Genomic DNA, 15,514 nt, shown 5'->3' with positions numbered 1-15,514 from the left:
CCTTTGATAAAGGAGAGCTATGTTCCAGCTCCACGTTCCTATAGCACTTTCACACATTAGCTCAGTGACTATTTACTGAGCAGTGTTTTTTTTTTTTTTTTGTCTGTTGCTGCATTAACCAACCACCCCAAACTTACTGGCTTCAAACAGCAATCATTTTATTTGCTCACAGCTCTTCAATCTGTTCTGGGCTCAGTTGGAAGTTTCTTCTTCTGGTCTTGCCAATGGTTACTCACTCTGTGGCTGCATTCACCTGGTGGATCCATTTGGGGCTGAACTCAGCCCGGAGGCTAAGGTGACAGGATCTCTCTTTACGGACTCAGAATTTCTAACTCTCTATATGGCCTTTTCACAAGGAGCCCGACATCTTACATTGCACCTCGGGGTTCTTAAACCCGCCAAAGCAGGAGCTGTTGTGTCTTCTTAGAACTCTGGCCTGGCACTGGAACAGTATCACTTCTGCCACATTTTGTTGGTTAAGGAGAACCAGCCTGGCTTCCAGGGGAGGGGGCACAGAGCATGGACCCTGGGAGGTGTAGTTCATGAGCGCCACTAACAGGCTGAAAAAGCACATTCTAACACTTTGCTAGACTTGCTGGCGAGCATGTCAAACCAGGTTCCAGCCTGGAGTTTACCCAAAGCAGGGGTTCTCAAAACTTGAAAGTGTATCAGAATCACCCAGAAGCCTTGTGAAAACACAGATTGCTGGGCCCCACCCCAGAAACCCAAGAATTTGTATCTCTAACCAGTTTCTGGGTGATGCTGATGCTGCTGATCTGAGAACACACTTTGAGAACCACTGTTCTGGGGCTGCTTCAGCACTACAATAAATCCCCAGAGATTTTAATTCAATTAGTCTGGGGTTAGATATCTGTATTAAAAACAACAACAACAACAAAAAAACATTTCCTAAGTGATCCTAATGTATAGCCAGGGCTGAGAACCACTGCTTTTAGAGTCTAGTCTGTCTCCCTCTTTTTTCTTAAAGCTTCCTTGAGCTAGTCACAATTTGATTCATCTTTATGACCAAATCTGAATATTTCCCTTCAAATACAAGGGAAATATTTGCTGTACTTTAGAATTTAATGCGATTTTTAAAGTCTCGAGGTCCAGGTTACACTTTAGACTAATCATATCAGAACCTCTAGAAATGTAACCTGAGTATTAAGTATCTTTTTAAATTCTCTAGGTGATTCTGAAGTGCAGCCGAGTTTGAGAATGGGTGCTTTAAACACCCTTATTGCCATTTTCCCAGTACACATTTCTAAATTAAAAACAGCCCTTCCCATGATAATCTCCAATGTTTTCCTTCAAACACTAAAAACTGCAGAGGATATTTTAACCTAGAATCTTACCTTCTCCTCTATCAGCTCCCACTGATATCTGCATTCATGCTTCCATTGCATAATCATGATTTAGGGAAACCGGATTTCATCATATATGCCATTAAAAAACTTCTTACCCAAGACTGTGAGTAACTTTTAGTGAGGAAGGGGTTAAGAAGGTAGGCCTGTTGCATGCTGGGAACTGTAGTTCAATAGCACTGCCTAGTCAGTGAGGCAGCTGTAGGCTTGAGCGCTTAGTCCCTTCAGTCATGTCCGACTCTTTGCGACCCCATGGACTGTAGCCCACCAAGCTCCTCTGTCCATGGGATTCTCCAGGCAAGAATACTGGAGTGGGTTTCCATGCCTTTCTCCAGGTGATCTTCCTGACCCAGGGATCGAATCCGTGTCTCTTATGTCTCCTGCATGGGCAGGCAGGTTCTTTACCACTGGCGCCACCAGTGAGGCACTAGGAGTCGCCAAAGCAACATCCAGTAACCCACATGTCCTTTAGAGAGCAGTGTCCAGTAGTGACCAGTACCTTGGGCATCAGAGTCAGAATGCCTGGGTTAGATTCTGTTGCCACTCCTAACCACTGCTAGTGGTAAAGAACTTGCCTGCCAACGCAGGAGGTGTAAGAGAAGCCGGTTCGATCCCTGGGTTGGGAAGATCCTCTGGAGGCGGGCACAGAAACCCACTCCAGTATTCTTGCCTGGAGAATCCCAGGACAAGGAGGAGCCTGGAGAGAGGAGCCTGGTGGGCTACAGTCCACGGAGTCGAAAAGAGTTGGACACAACTGAAGTGGCTTAGCACACATGCACGCAGAGGAAATAAATTCCACAGGCCTTGTGGCATGGCCAAAAAATAAATCAAAATAGATAAGCAACACAAATTTACTGCAAAAAAAAAAGTCTTACCTCCATTTTACCAGTGTGGAAAATGAGGCACAGAGAAGTTAAGCAACTTGCCCAAGGTCACACAGCTAGTAAATAACAGAGATGATGTTGCAATAGGCCTGACTGCTGCCCTCAATCGGTAAATGAAATTGACTAGAATTGAGATCAACCTTTCTCTGCCATTTCAGATTCTTGGGATGGGTGAAGATCTTTAACATCCTGTAGGGTGGTATTTTCTTTTTCTCTCTTCTTTTTTTTTTAGAGAGGGAGGTCATAAACCAACTGTAAGAAATATCTTTTACATTACAGCCTTGTACACACACACGCATGCATGCACACATATACATACCCAAAGAATGGAAACTAAAACTTCACAAGGTAATAGCTACTCTTTTTTTTTAAATTGACTTGCGCCAGGTCTTAGTTGCGGAATGTGGGATCTAGTTCCCTAACTAGGGATCGAACCCAGGCCCCCTGCATCGGGAGCACAGACTCTTAGCCCACTGGACCACCAGAGAAATCCCAACAGCTACGCTTATAGGTGTAATAAAGTCCAATTTTAGATTCAAAACTATTTTATTCTTTAAAATTCTGTTTTCACCTACTAGACTGATTTTGCAACCCACGAATGCAGCTGACTTGCCGCTTCAAAAACCCTGCTCTATTGAGAAAGCCGCTTAAACTGACACCAGTTTCCAAGTCTGAGTGTAAAAGGAGGCAGGGCCAAGCTGGATCTTTTAAGGCTCATAATAATGATTTGTTTACTTGCACAATGTGTGTTTCCTAGGTCACACCAGCCTGAGGGGAAAACTGGGATCAGAACTACGGCACAGGCTGTTCTCGCTCTCTCTGCTTTCATCAGCTCTCTCAGAATTGCCAGCCCCTCCTCAAAGACCCTTTCCAGTTTCTGAGGATGCCAGGGAACATTGCACATGCGCTCTCGGACATCTTCATTTTCCTTTCTTTTGCTTAGGCTCCCTGCTGGGATCATTTGCCACTTCCTATGTCTGTGGGCCTCTCAGTAGTGTGGGACGCTAAGCATGAGTTGCTCCTGGTGGAAAATCCAATGATTTGGGTGATGTCTGAGCCACGGGCCTGGATGGGGACACGGTTGGTCTCATTTCTCTATAGCAGCTCTGGGTGCCAGAACACGGTGTTTAGTCTCATACCGCCCATAAGCAATGCCATGATACCCACCAAACTAGAGAAAACACTGTCTGTTACAGGGATCCCAGAGTAGATTCTTCTTGTACATGTATGCTCAGTCGCTCAGTCATGTCTGACTCTTTGCGACCCCATGGACTGTAGCCTGCCAGGCATCTCTGTCCATGGAATTTTCCAGGCAAGAATACTAGAGTGGGTTGCTATTTCCTACTCCAGGGGATCTTCCTGACCCAAGGATCGAACACACATCTCTTGTGCCTCCTACACTGGCAGGTGAATTCTTTACCACTGCTCCGCCTGGGAAGCCCAGATTCTTCTTGCACCCTCAAAATTACACATGTTCAAGGGCAATGGGTTAAAGAAAAAAAAAACCTCCATCCAACGTTCATTCATAACCACCTTCTTTTTGTCCAGCCCTGGCTCTTACCCTTGGACCAAGCTTGGTGCTCCCAAACTGGAAGGGAATTCTTTCTTCCCGAGGAGGCTTTTTGGTTCCTTCACGTGTAGAGGCTCTTGGCAAGACCACAGTCTGTCATCCTGCTGGAAAGTGCCTGCTTCCTAGAGTGAACATATACTTAAGATAAACTCATTTGCATTTGAGAGCTTGGCTTCCCACATTTGGAAGTCACAGGTTCAGAATTCAAGTCCCACTGCAACAATGACAGTGATGATGGCGATGACAGATCATCCCCATATATCAGACCCCATGCTGAGCACTTTAAATACATTATTGTCTCTCATTCACTCCACAACTTTATGTGTGGGACTTCCCTGGTGGTCTAGTGGCTCTATGCTCCCAGTGCAGGGGACCTGGGTTCCATCACTGGTCAGGGCACTAGACCCTGCCTGCTGCAAGTAGAGACCCCAAGGGCCACAACTGAGACCTGGCGCAGCCAAATAAATAAATCAAATATGTTTTTTAAAAAACCAACTTTATATGATACGCACTATTAAATACACCCACGAGGGGCTTCAGGTTGTCCTTTCATAGAGTCCAGGGAGCAGCTCTTCTCCCGGAGGGCTGTCAGTCAGGCCTTGGTCCTTGCTGCGCTTCACCTAGGGTGGGTCAGTCTGATTAAGGCTTGGTCAGTACTGTGACCTCCATATCGTTAAATGTACCCTTTGTGTTTCTTTAAACCTTTGCATCAGTATGCATGTTTTGCACCTTGTTTTGCTCAGTTTTACTGTATGTTTTAAAATGTTATAAATTTAATATGATATGACAGAGTAAAATGTGACAAAAGTCTAACAAATCAAAGGTAATTATTGCCCACCATCCTCAACCCCAGCCCCAATAGAAACTGATGGGAAACAAACCTACTTATATGTAAGTTTAAGCATAGCCGTCTAAGTTTCCTGAGATAAAATGTAACATAGTTTTGTTTTTTAATGAAATTATTATACATGTATTGTTTCAAGCCTGTTCCATTTTCTCAGTGCCTCATCTTTCCCTATCATTTATATAAGCCTGCCTCATTCTTTTTAACAGTGGCATTATATGGATATACTGCATTTAATCAGTACCCTAGTTAGTGTGTTTGTGTTGTTTCCAGTTTTTCACTGTTACAGAGCTACAGTGAAAGTTCTTTTTATGTATATTCCCTGGCTAATTATATAGGATTTATCCATAGGCTGAATCTCAGAAGTGAAATGTCTAGGTCAAAAAGTATCAGATTTTAATTTTAGTAGATCTTGCCTTCCCACCAACAGTGTCCAAGTGCCTAATTCTGCACAACCCTACCAACCCTGGGTATAACTGAATTTAACTACTTGGTCAGGGTGAGGGGGTCACAGATAAAAAGCACATTTAACTGAGACTAATAGACCTTCCAAACTTATTCTGAGACCAGGATGAGTAGGCTTCAGGAGATCTAGATTTCTTTAGAAAGGCACTTACCTGTATACCTACATTTTTCTAGGGAGTCTCTGGCTTGATGTCACCTGTTTACAGAGGGTCCATTAGAAGCCCCCATTGCTTGACATCTCTTTAGAGCTGGCTACTCCTCACTGGGAGAGCAGGGAGGGCTACTGGGAAAAAGCATCCATGGACTGGTGGGAGAGCCCTGTGAGGCTGGAAGCGGTGGATGATGGAGCTGGGGTGACTTCTCTGCCCAGGAAGAAGGTGTGCAGCGGGCCCGGGAGGAGGAGGAGAAACGCAAGGAAGTGACCTCGCACTTCCAGGTGACGCTGAATGACATCCAGCTGCAGATGGAACAGCACAATGAGCGCAATTCCAAGCTACGCCAGGAGAACGTGGAGCTGGCTGAAAGGCTCAAGAAGCTGATTGAGCAGTATGAGCTGCGGGAGGAGGTGAGGGGTCGCCAGGGGACTGAGGAGTCTGGGTGGGTGCCAGCACCAGGCATCACTTTCCGGGCTTCATCCCTTCACCCATTCCCCCTTCTTACCTTGGGAGGGATCTAGATGAGGAACTGAGGTGATGAGAGGAATCTTGCTTGTGACCACACAGCTGGATCCGTAGTGCCCTGTCCTAAACTGTAGGGCCAGATGTCCTTTGGAATAAAACTGTCCACGTTCTAGACTGGAGTTATATTCATGGATCATGTATTTTGTTGCACCCCAGCAGGGATTTGTGGCAGCACCCCAAATCGGACACGTTAATGCTTATGTAGTTAAACTTCTGAGTATTCTCACCTAGGTGTATAATTAGCCCTACCGTGATATGGGTCAATTTTCTCTGCCTACTTAAGACAATTTCAGTTTCAGAGTATTTTAGAATTTGGAATCACAGGGTAGGAGCTGGAACTGTGTTCAGTGATCGACTCTAGGGGCTTGTGCCCTCCAGTTACTTGTTGCTTTGCTGCCCCCACCACCTGAAAGGGCAGGATGTCACTCCCTTGACTGGTGTTGACTGCTGTCCCAGGCACTCGAATCCCTCTCTTTGGGTCCCTGCATACTGTCTTTTGGCCCTTGTGGGCCAAGTGAAGGGCCCTCTTCCTCTTCCCTCTCCTTTCCCCCTGGTACTCCCATTTACTAGGGAGTTGGGCTACAAAAGTGCGGGTTCTCAGTCCAGTGGAGTAATGAGGCTAAAGGTTTGAGTGTATCTGTTACTTGGCTTCCTGGGAGGTGATCTCATCCCGTTCATGCCAGACTAACTCAGTGGGAAAGAAACAAGGTGAGGTTGGGAAGTAGACCTTCCAGGGACTTGGGCCCACAACCTATGGGACACATGGAGTCCAGCATGTCATACTGAAGTGGGAGACTGGGCAGTCCCCTGGTCTCTGCATGTGGAGCTTCCTATAGCTATTGGGCTCCCTAAGAAAAGCTCCTAACAGATGGAAACCACACACCCACCCCGACAATGCTTTCCTGCAGCACATTGACAAAGTCTTCAAACACAAGGACCTGCAGCAGCAGCTGGTGGACGCCAAGCTCCAGCAGCCCCAGGAGATGCCTGAAGGAGGCAGAGGAGAGGCACCAGCGGAGAAAGGATTTTGTGAGGCTCAGGCCCCAGGGGTGGGGGTTCTGGAAGGAGTGGGTCGGGTTCTGGCTCAGCTCACAGTTAGGTGTGCCCGGGAGAGGTTGTTGTCTGGTTAGGCCAGGGCACTGCTAGCTCAGAACCATCTGAGAGCAGGAAGCCTCGGGGGGTCATGGTGCATATGGCTAAAACAGTCCAGACGCAGCCTCTCGGGGCTTCTGATGGAATCTGGGTCCTGTCTAATCAGACCCCTGTCTGGGGTCCTGAAATAGCTCCTCAAAGAGGCTGTGGAGTCCCAGAGGATGTGCGAGCTGATGAAGCAGCAGAGACCCACCTGAAACAGCAGGTAAGACTATGTAGCCTCCCACGTGCCTCCATGGTCCCCAAGCCGAGCCCCATCTTGGGGGAGGAAGTGGAACCCTCATTCTAGCCCACCTTGACTCCTGTGTGACCTTGCAAGCCTTTGTTCTCTCTGGACCTGGCTGGCACCTATGTGGTGGTGACCAGGTGGGAAGGCAAGCTAGAAGGACTTGTTCCTGGTCCAAAGTGTTGTATTCCTTTTGAGGAGGCGGAGACAGGACAGGTGATTTTAATTATGTAAATTAGACTTCATTCTGGAAGAAGAGTTTGAAAAGGAAGATTACAGGAAATACATAAATCACCCCCAGTCCTACTTTTAGGCTTAACATTTTAGATTATATCCTTCCAAATAGATGGGTTTTGTTTTGTTTTAAGGAAACTGGTATCTCAACAGAACTGTTGGGTCAGAGGGCTAAGGGTGGGTCTGAGTGTGTTGACCAGAAGTGCCCTCCAGAAAAGCCATCTTACCTGTGGGCTTCCCTCTCACCCAGCTTGCCCTGTACACTGAGAAGTTTGAGGAGTTCCAGAACACTCTTTCCAAAAGTAGTGAGGTGTTCACCACATTCAAACAGGAGATGGAAAAGGTAACTGTGGTCCCAGGTTGGGGGTGGCTCTGGGGGTGCAAGCAGCTTCATTCTGAATTGAACACGAGGCCTGCCTTCAGGAAGCCCCCATCCGTGGAGTGCTTCATGTGGCACCGTTTACAGTAACATGTGATTGATACCATAGAGGGGTAAGAGTGGGCGTATTTACCTGGATACACCCTGAGGTGGCTTCAGAAAGCACTGATCTCGCCCCTTGGGACGGTTTCCCACCTTGGAGACACAGATGCACAAATCACCTGACCCCCTGACCATTTCCTTCTATGTGTCATATAACCCAGATGACTAAGAAGATCAAGAAGCTGGAAAAGGAAACCACCATGTACCGGTCCCGGTGGGAGAGCAGCAACAAGGCCCTGCTTGAGATGGCCGAGGAGGTGGGCTGAGTACGGTGTGCAGTGGGCTGGGGGTCTGTGAAATTCTTGGCCCTTTCCTGTACTTTCTACCAAGAAGGATGCAGTGAGCCCCAAGTGAAGCTGGGATTCATGCGCATGTCTGTCCAAGTCCAGAGGCACCAGCTGTCTCCTCAAGGGAGGTAGTGAGCTTAGTGATAGGTCTGTAGTGGAAGCAGAGAGAGCAAATGGAAGAAAGGAGGGAAAAGCAAGGGGCGCCGACGTGTGTGCAGCTGGCGTGCAGAGCCGTGCAGATAATTTGATTTTGTGGCTTGAGGTGAAGGAGGAGAAAGGAATTGATGGAGAGGCTGCTGTGTGCCAGACCCTGCTACGTGTGTGGATGCGCCAGCTCACTGAGCTCTCTCAAGATCTGTGAGGTGATGTTAGTAGTCCAGGCTAACTGATAAGGCAACAGACTCAAAAGCCAAGCACTTGCTAAGGCCATCTGGTGAATAAACAGAGGAATCCATCACCTCCAAGCCATGCCCCTTCTCTATACCACACCTGTCTCCAGCTGGCAGTCATGTCTCAGCATAAACCAGGACTGTTTACTCGAAAGGGGCCAGCTTTTGACTCTGGCCAGTGCCCAGCGTTGTTAAAATGTGAATGGTGAACGTTTTCTACCAAGTCGCAGTATGTGGGCGGTTGATTATATGGAACTGAAGGCCCCATTTCTCTCCCTAGAAAACACTCCGGGACAAAGAGCTGGAGGGCCTGCAGGTGAAAATCCAGCGGCTGGAGAAGCTGTGCCGAGCACTGCAGTCAGAGCGCAATGACCTGAACAAGAGGGTGCAGGACCTGAGTGCTGGCAGCCAGGCTCCCCTCACTGACAGTGGCCCTGAGCGAAGGGCAGAGGCTGCCAACGCCTCTAAGGAGCAGGGCAGCGAGGGGCCTAGGGTTCAAACACCGAGCTCCCCAAGAGCCACAGAAGCTCCTTGCTGCCCCGGAGCACTGAGCACAGACCCTTCAGGCCAAACGGGGCCCCAGGAACCCACCTCCATCACCGCCTAGGGTGCCCATGCCAGGGGGCGCTCTGGGAAGGGAGTGAGCCGCTCAGCCAGGCCCGGCCTGTGGGAGGCTCCCACCGCTGAGGCCCAGGGTGCTTTGACCTGGCTGACATCTGACTGCAGTTTTGGATTTTATGGGTCAGTTCTGCATACATACGGCATATGTGCAAGGCCTCATACATTTATATCTGTAAGTGTACAACGGGCTTGCATCACAGGTGAGGGTGTGTACACATCAAGTCAGTGGCTCTTCTGTGAGCTGAAGCGTCTTAAAGGGGAGCTGCCGTCACAGTAAGCTGGCAGGACAAGTGTCTTGAGCTTTTCCCTGCCCGATGTGAGGCTCACCCCTCCCTCCCTGCCCTTCAGAGCTCATGACAGGTGACACACCCAGGCCATGACTGTGTTTCTCTTAGCGGGACTTGGGCAGCTCCAGCTCTCCTAGCTCCCCTGGAAGCTCCTTTGCTTCCCTTGACCTGGAAAAGGGGTCTCCAGGCAGAGTGTTGACAGAGCACTCGGAGCTGGTGATCAGACTGCTTCCCTGCCTAGGACGAGGGACCTGGAGCGTGTTCTGTGCAGGGTGATGTGCTGGTAGGGAGCCCCTCAGGTGCCGCTTCCCCTGCGTGCTGGTGGTGCCAGGACCAGGCCAATGATGCTTCGCAGTAGCCTTATCATTCACAGGTGCCTCTCTAGCCTGCACAAATGACGGACAAGAGATCACCCAAAGGATTCTTTCTGAAGGTCTGGGGTTTGGTTTCCTTGGTGTTTGTTTTGCACATGACAGTGTTTGTATTGAGGCTCTTCTGAGGAGGAGGGGGTGCTCTACCAGTGGTGCCTGGGTTCCTGGCCTCTAGCGCCCCACCCGCCTCAGCACCCTGCCTGGCACCTTTGCCGCATTGGTGCTTAGGTTTCCTGCTTGATGAAGTCAGATTATTTATAGTAAGAGAAAGGAAAGGGTCCCCATGGCTTTGCCACAAGCTTACCAGTGGCTTCAGTCCTGGGTGGCCACTGCTGATGCCATCACTGTCTCCCCGCGGCAGATGCTGGGCCCTGGGTCCAACCGTCCCCTTGGCTTGATGAGTCTGCTTCATATATCCATGCCCACAATGTGCATTCTTTTTTGAGATTTGCCCTGATTTTGTTACCCACGTAATACGAGCTGAGATATGCCCTCCTTGACATCCTACTTGTTCTGTGTGAGACCCGCCAGGTCTTGTCCAACAGCTAACGGATAAGAATGAGGCTCAGCCATTGACTGAGCCCCGGAAGTCCAACAGGTCTTGTCCAACAGCTAACGGATAAGAATGAGGCTCAGCCGTTGACTGAGCCCCGGAAGTCCAACAGGTCTTGTCCAACAGCTAACGGATAAGAATGAGGCTCAGCCATTGACTGGGCCCCGGAAGTCCGCAGAAGGGCTACAGATAGTTGTGTCTGTTTCTATTCCGACTCCCACCCCTCACACATGCTGCTCTGTACTCTGAAACACCTACAGTTTGCAAACTTGCCAGAGCATTAGCCAGTCTTTATACAAAACACTTCTGGGACAGCAGAGTGTATGAGTCTTGCATCAGGAAGCAGGGGTACGCTGGGTTTGGGGGTACCATAATCCCATCTCCAGTTGGGCCTCAGCTTCATTGTAGCTGTGGAAGCCATAGACCAAGATGGATTGAGTGGATGAGTTTTTGCTTCTTGCTGTATTTCCTTGAAGTTAGTTCATTGTCTTATAGCTCCTTTCATCTTCCACAAATAGCCCGCTCTTAACAGCTCTTAAATCCCTCAGGTGATAAGGTTCATAAAGAGTGTGAAGTACTCCTGAATTACGTTAGGACTTAAACCAGAGATGGCAAATGAATGACACACCATTTCCCCTCTTCATCCATGGGTGGTACCACTAATCTGCTTCTGAGTATTTCCTGCTAGATTCCTGGTATACCCTCATTTCTCAAGATTCCCCCAGCAGCCAGTGTGAGTATTGAGACCTATTTGCCATCTCTGGCTGAGATCCTGCTCTGCTGAGGAACAGAAGAGCTGCCAACAGGGTTTGCTGGGCTAAGGAAGCACGGGAAGAGGCAGAAGTTTCTGCCTGCCCCCTTCAAAGAGCAGGGAGGCCTGCAGTGGCCCACAGGATCACCTGCCCCACTTCAGCTACCTCTTAAAGCCTATAGTGTTGGCAGGGAGGGGACTGCCAGAGCCCAGTATGGTGTGGCAAGTTACAGTCTTCAGAAGCCAAGTCTAGCTGCTTGGTGAGCAAGGTGGCCCCAGCTGTGCAGGGTAGGAGCTCTGCTCTCAGCTCAGCCGTCCGTCTGTAGCCATCCAGGCCAGGCTGTAGGTGGGGTCCCATTGTCTCCGTTGACCAAATCTTTTCAATCACTACAGCTGCTCTGCTTGCTCTGCTTTCCAAAGTCAGCCCAGGTTCCTGGGTGCTGCCCACACCAGCCAGGGTCCTGGGCCAGATGAAGAGGTGGCCTATCCATGAATGAAGGCCAGTTCCTTCCTCACTGGGGCAGGTCTCATGCCCATGACCTCAGTTTTTGGACCAAGAGCTGTGTTGGTTTCTTAGATTGCTAGCTTTTCCTCTAGGGGACCACCGTGGGTGAGGCTCTGCTGACAGTAACTTGTGTTCAGGGTCTTGGCCAGCTGAGAGCTTCGTGTACACCAGATTCTGAGAGGTGGCAGCAGCACTTTTTAAAAAGTTTGTTTTCTGTGCGGTTTTTGGACCATGGGCTGCGCTCAGGCACTTTCTATGAGAGAATGTTATGTCTGTAAAGGAGGGTTATTTCCCCGCCCCCGCCCCCACCCTGGTGTCGGTCGGGGAGGGCCCAGGCCTGCTGAGGTGGTTCTCGTGCTGCTGCTCCAGCCCTCCCACCTTGCACAGCACAGAGGAGGTCACCCTAGGGACAGCCAGGCACCTGCCTGGGGGAGGGGTGCTGCCTTCTGTCCCTGTAACTGCTTCCCTTATGGCCCAGCCTGGCCGTCCAGATTTGTTTGAAGCTGTGCAGACAGCTTTTTTGTCTCCTTTTGGTATTCCCAACAGCCAGGGACTTGATGTATTTTAAATCCACGTTAAATAAAGAGTCTGTTGCCTTACTTTCTCTCCCAGCCTTCGTGGTCCTTTGCTACTTTTGGATCCATCCGGCCGTCACTGCTGTGTCCAGATCTGTGACATGTCTGCTTCTGCCCTGGTATGGTGCACCTTCCAGAGTGCCCTCCTGCCTTCCAGCAGTCGCTGCAGGCTTCGGACACTAGCAGGTTCACTTCAGCTGCCTGAGCAGAGCCCTTGGCAAAGTTGGCATGATGCTCATCAGATATATATGATTTTTTCCCATCAAAACTTGGCCTCTGAGAGCTCATGGGCTAGTGAGGGGGAAAGGTGCTTTTGGATACAGAAAAGTTGGTTGTGCTGTGGGAGCAGAGAAGAGGTCCTGTTCCCTTCACCAAGGGGATAGAGTTAGATCCCAGAAGAGTCTTAGGACCCAAAAGGCAAGTGGAAGCTCGACTTTCAGTGAGGAAGTGGTTGATTTGGCAAAGCGGGTGCTCTGGAGGGTAGTGGGAGGAAATGAGCCCAGCCAAACCACCATGAGCCACTGTGCCAGGCTAAGGAATCTGGGCTAGATCGAGAGAGAAGGAACCACTGATGTTTACGAATCAGTCAAGTCTGTGAGAAAGGCACAAAGAGTGGAGACTAGAGTGGCATAGGCCAACTAGTGGGGCCCAAATTAAGGTGAGTGGATGCTGTCGCCATTGCCACTGGGCCTGTCCACCATGGGTTGTATCTCTGGCACTGGCCCACCCAAGAGAATACACAGGAACCTCCAGGTCCCTTTGATTTCATGCATTCCATCCCAAGATCAGAAGCTGCACTTCATGCTTATGAATGCGTGTGTTTCTTACTCCTGTTCTCCCACCCGAGGCGAGGTGTAAAAGTTGAGACTCCTATAAGGGAGACATCCTACTGGTGCCTCACCCAGCATCCTGGTCTCTCCACCTGGGCTGGTCTGGCCCAAAGGATTACATATGAATACCCGCCACATGGCAGAGACAAGTGTCCTTCCCTCCAGGCTTCCACAGGCTTATGTGTCCACACTGATTGTTGAAGAAGTCTTAATGTCTTCCCTTCTGGAGCAGTCTAGATGTTAGAAGCACCTGGGAAAGAGCCCCAGTGAGGTGCCTTTGGAAAGGGTGCCCACCCCTCTGGAACTCAGTGAGGCCCAGGCCCAAGAAATATGCTCCTGCTCAGTGGGGGTGGGGTGAGGGGAGGGGTAGGTAAGTGCGGTGGTGGTGTGCTGTCCTGGGGCAGTTATCTGAGACTGCAGGGCAGCCTCCTGTTGCATCAGATGCTTCTCAGGAGACCTGAGCTAGGAGCCTCTGACTGGTCTTTTAATAGCTGCCCCATTGATCTGGCCTCCTGGGGCAGCACCAGCAGCGCTGGCTGAGCCTTCATCAGATACTCAGGTTTCCCTCCTGGGGACTGGTGTTAAATGCTGGGTAATCGCACTGGTTTTGCTCTGACCTGATGCTCCCCACACGTGTCCCCTAGGCCTGGGGGTGGGGAGAGGGTAGGCTTGGTCTTGTCATTTCATGAATGGCTGAATATACCCCCATCGCCTACCAGAATGGGTGCTCTGGAGGGAGTGGTATTACCCTCAAAAGAATATTGTCGACTTTTAGTAAAACGGGACAATGACTACCTTCCTTCAGGATTGTTAAAAGGATACAACCCTCTTACACTGTTGGTGGGAATGCAAACTAGTACAGCCACTATGGAGAACAGTGTGGAGATTCCTTAAAAAACTGGAAATAGAACTGCCTTATGATCCAGCAATCCCACTGCTGGGCATACACACTGAGGAAACCAGAAGGGAAAGAGACACATGTACCCCAATGTTCATCGAAGCACTGTTTATAATAGCCAGGACATGGAAGCAACCTAGATGTCCATCAGCAGATGAATGGATAAGAAAGCCGTGGTACATATACACAATGGAGTATTACTCAGCCATTAAAAAGAATACATTTGAATCAGTTCTAATGAGGTGGATGAAACTGGAGCCTATTATACAGAGTGAAGTAAGCCAGAAGGAAAAACATCAATACAGTATACTAACGCATATATATGGAATTTAGAAAGATGGTAACAATAACCCAGTGTACGAGACAGCAAAAGAGACACTGATGTATAGAACAGTCTTATGGACTCTGTGGGAGAGGGAGAGGGTGGGAAGATTTGGGAGAATGACATAGAAACATGTAAAATATCATGTATGAAACGAGTTGCCAGTCCAGGTTCGATGCACGATACTGGATGCTTGGGGCTAGTGCACTGGGACGACCCAGAGGGATGGTATAGGGAGGGAGGAGGGAGGAGGGTTCAGGATGGGGAACACATGTATACCTGTGGCGGATTCATTTTGATATTTGGCAAAACTAATACAATTATATAAAGTTTAAAAAAAAATAAAATGCGATATGAAAAAAAAAAAAAAGGATACATAAAATGCATAATAGGGGACCTGGACTCACTTGAAAGATGGTTGTCTTCTCTTGCAGTTTCTTTCTGCTGCTGCTTTTTGTGTTTCATATTTTTTGTTGTTCAGTTATTCAGTTGTGTCCAGCTCTTTTTGACCCATGGACTGCAGCATGCCAGGCAACCCTGTCCTTCACCAGCTCCCAGAGCTTGCTCAAACTCCTGTCCATTGAGTTGGTGATGCCATCCAACCATCTCATCCTCTGTCGTCCCCTTCTTCTCCTACTTTCAATCTTTCCTAACATCAGGATCTTTTCCAATGAGTCAGTTCTTCCCATCAGGTGGCCAAAGTATTGGAGCTTCAGCTTCAGTACTTCCCATGAATGCTCAGGATTGATTTCCTTTAGGATTGACAGGTTTCTCCTTGCAGTCCAGTTCAGTTCAGTTGCTCATTCGTGTCTGACTCTTTGCGACCCCATGAATCGCAGCACGCCAGGCCTCTCTGTCCATCACCAACTCCCGGAGTTCACCCAAACTCATGTTTTTCGAGTCAGTGATGCCATCCAGCCATCTCATCCTCTGTTGTCCCCTTCTTCTCCTGCCCCCAATCCCTCCCAGCATCAGGGTCTTTTCCAATGAGTCAACTCTTCGCATGAGATGGCCAAAGTATTGGAGTTTCAGCTTCAGCATCAGTCCTTCCAATGAACACCCAGGACTGATCTCCTTTAGGATGGACTGGTTGGATCTCCTTGCAGTCCAAGGGACTCTCAAAAGTCTTCTGTAACACATTCAAAAGCATCAGTTCTTTAACGCTCAGGCTTCTTTATAGTTTAACTCTCACATCCCTACATGACTATTGGAAAAACCATAGCTT

General features: G+C 49.0%; 1 pseudogene; it reads left to right on the top strand.

Moving 5' to 3' along the window:
* The window catches only part of LOC112442276 (alpha-taxilin-like), a 48,666-nt pseudogene extending 36,403 nt beyond the window's left edge, over positions 1 to 12,263 (top strand).
* The last annotated feature ends 3,251 nt before the right edge of the window (positions 12,264 to 15,514 follow it).

This window comes from Bos taurus, chromosome 2 (genome assembly GCF_002263795.3).
Source record: "Bos taurus isolate L1 Dominette 01449 registration number 42190680 breed Hereford chromosome 2, ARS-UCD2.0, whole genome shotgun sequence".
Lineage (NCBI taxonomy): Eukaryota > Metazoa > Chordata > Mammalia > Artiodactyla > Bovidae > Bos > Bos taurus.
The sequence above is the reverse complement of the archived record's forward strand: the minus strand, read 5'-3'. Positions and strand labels throughout refer to the sequence as shown.